General features: G+C 34.5%; 1 protein-coding gene and 1 non-coding gene across 5 annotated transcripts in view; both read right to left on the bottom strand.

Annotated features, from left to right (window-relative positions):
* LOC116027747 (5-methylthioadenosine/S-adenosylhomocysteine deaminase-like) overlaps positions 1 to 2,500 on the bottom strand; it is a 17,688-nt gene that overhangs the window by 5,846 nt on the left and 9,342 nt on the right. The gene's annotated exons all lie outside the window — the stretch shown is intronic.
* TRNAC-GCA lies at positions 2,426 to 2,497 on the bottom strand. The gene has a single exon. It is a non-coding gene; the product is annotated as a tRNA-Cys (tRNA).

The following is a 2,500-nucleotide window of genomic DNA, read 5'->3' as shown; positions in this document are numbered from 1 at the left end:
AATTCTTGACTGGAGGGGACACCAAAGGCCTCTGCCCTTCCATCCCTTGGTAGAGAGGGAGAGCAGAGGTTTTGGTTTTTTATGTTGTCAAAGAGTTGAACAATGAAAATAGATGGCGAGTGCCTGATCGAATTGATCAGGTCATGTAGGAACAAGGTTCAAGTCTACCGGTCTGTTAGGATGCCTCAGCTGCATACATCACTGCACTTGACACCTATCGTAATGATAAACGGCTCGTCTCGCCGTGACCTTCTCCTGAATTCTCAAAAAAAAACTTCTGTCGCTCCATCCCCACAGGGGCAGAGAACCCGTCGCTGTTCCACCATACTATCTATTAGGGTTATTCTAGTTAGAAAACTCTAGAAAAAAATGAAAAAAGAAAGTATATATAATTATAAAATCAAAAAGAATTCTAATTCTAAAATAAAGTATAGAGGCTTAAATAGAAATAATTCTAATTCTAAAATAAAGTATAGAGGCTTAAATAGATCAAATTACAATATTTATATTCATCATATATGTGAATATCTATTCCATAGATGGAGTGGATATAGCACCCAATTCGATTTATTTTGTTACATCTATACCCATTTGTCTCAATGAATCGAGATTCATCTCAAATCATTTTCTTACTCTTATCGTTCTCATTACTAGATGTTTGATGATTTCCAATCCGAATTTCGGTATCATCAAATCAATAATATCAATTATCAATAAAGTAAAAACGGATGGATATCGACATATTAATAATAAAATCACGTAGGAATCTTTTTTTTTTTAGCAGTCCGAAGAAGTAATTGATTGAACCGTTGACATCAATTCCACGGGCGCTTCTTCGAATTTCAAAAAGGAAGAGTCAATCTATTTTGAATGCCCGAACCTTGATATGCAATAAGTCGAGAAAATGGAAATCGAATTGAAAAAAAAAAAAAATTAGAAAGCGGTAATGTGCAATATATGACTCGTTTGAAGATCTTATTCTGCTAGTATATCGTTAGACAGACAACCACTATGTCTATATTGTTTCTCATCGAACGTGCGTATACACTTAAAAAAATAAAATGACTTCTTCTTTGAACAGTAAAGAGGGAAAAGAGTCTGAACCTACCCAGTATTCATCATATACGCTAGGTAAAAGCCCGTTGATTTAAATATCAAATTTGGCCGAAGAATTCAGTTGGAATAAAAAAATTCAAATCATTGTGAATCCTATTTATTTTTATTTCGAAATACAAAGATGGGAATCATAAAAATATCTGTTTGATTGAAAGAGTAGAATTCTTCTAATAAATTATTCCAGTGAATCCCAATGAAATTTGCAGAAGATATTTTAAATAGCTCAAAACGTGTTGCAGAACGATCTATAACAAAATTGATACAGTTTGATTCCTTAAACTCAATTGATTAGGACCTCTAGAGGCCACTTCTTCCCCACACTACTAGTGAAAGGGAAAAAGTAAAGACTACCATTAAAGCAGCCCAAGCGAGACTTACTATATCCATGTGAATTCTGTCCCCTATCTCTATAAATATAAATATGAAGGAATTGTTCGATTTTTCCTCACTAATTATAATACACTAATAATAATAGTGGAATCCTTCGCGCAGAGTCAAAATAAAAAAGGGATTCTGCCCGAACATTATTGCTAAACCAATCTAATAAATCCGCTTAAACTCCTCTAATGTTTCTAATTTGGAAACATTAACCACAAGCAAAATACGCAATAACCCCACAAGGGAATGTTACTAATGGAGCATGTAGGAATAAGGAATAATTTAGGCCTATTCTTTTTTTGTTGCCCTTCATTTGATATTTCATAAGCAAAAAGCAGAAAAAGATAAATCAATATCTATTACATATTGCTAGTTCCTATTTGATCTAATCCGTACCCCGCCCATATTAGGAAACGGCGGGAGACAGTATATTCTTGACTTGGGATTTCCGAAAAGAAATTCTTTCTTTTCGCCTTTTTCTCTAAAAAGGTAAAAAGGAAAGCTCATTATCCATCCAATCAAATATTGATTGGATGCTTGAGCACTCAGAGATTCTTGTGAGTTAGAAAGTATCTTCCTTCTGTCCTTTCCAGAACTCTTAGTTGAATTAGATTTCTTATCAGGCTCTCCAATCTAGGCCAGTCATTAGCCAATACATAAGTAATAGAATAGAAACATTAGTATTAATTAGTTTTTAGTAGTAGAAGGGAATCATGAAGTCTTGATAGCTCCTCTATCATTCGAATATTTCTTTGACCTAAATATGCAAGTAGATTGTCCATCTTTTATAAAAACCTCACCCTATGTTTAGAATCAAACAAGTATCAAGACAACAGTCACCAGTCCGTTTTTTCTGCTTCTGCTGCGGAATCTTTGTTATCTTATAGCAATAGAAGAAAAGAAGAGATTTCGAGGTTTTTGTTTGTTGATCAGGCGACACCCGGATTTGAACTGGGGAAAAAAGGATTTGCAGTCCTCCGCCTTACCACTCGGCCATGTCGCCAAA

This window comes from Ipomoea triloba, chromosome 8, assembly GCF_003576645.1.
Source record: "Ipomoea triloba cultivar NCNSP0323 chromosome 8, ASM357664v1".
Taxonomy (NCBI): domain Eukaryota; kingdom Viridiplantae; phylum Streptophyta; class Magnoliopsida; order Solanales; family Convolvulaceae; genus Ipomoea; species Ipomoea triloba.
This window is presented reverse-complemented; position numbering and strand designations above follow the sequence as displayed.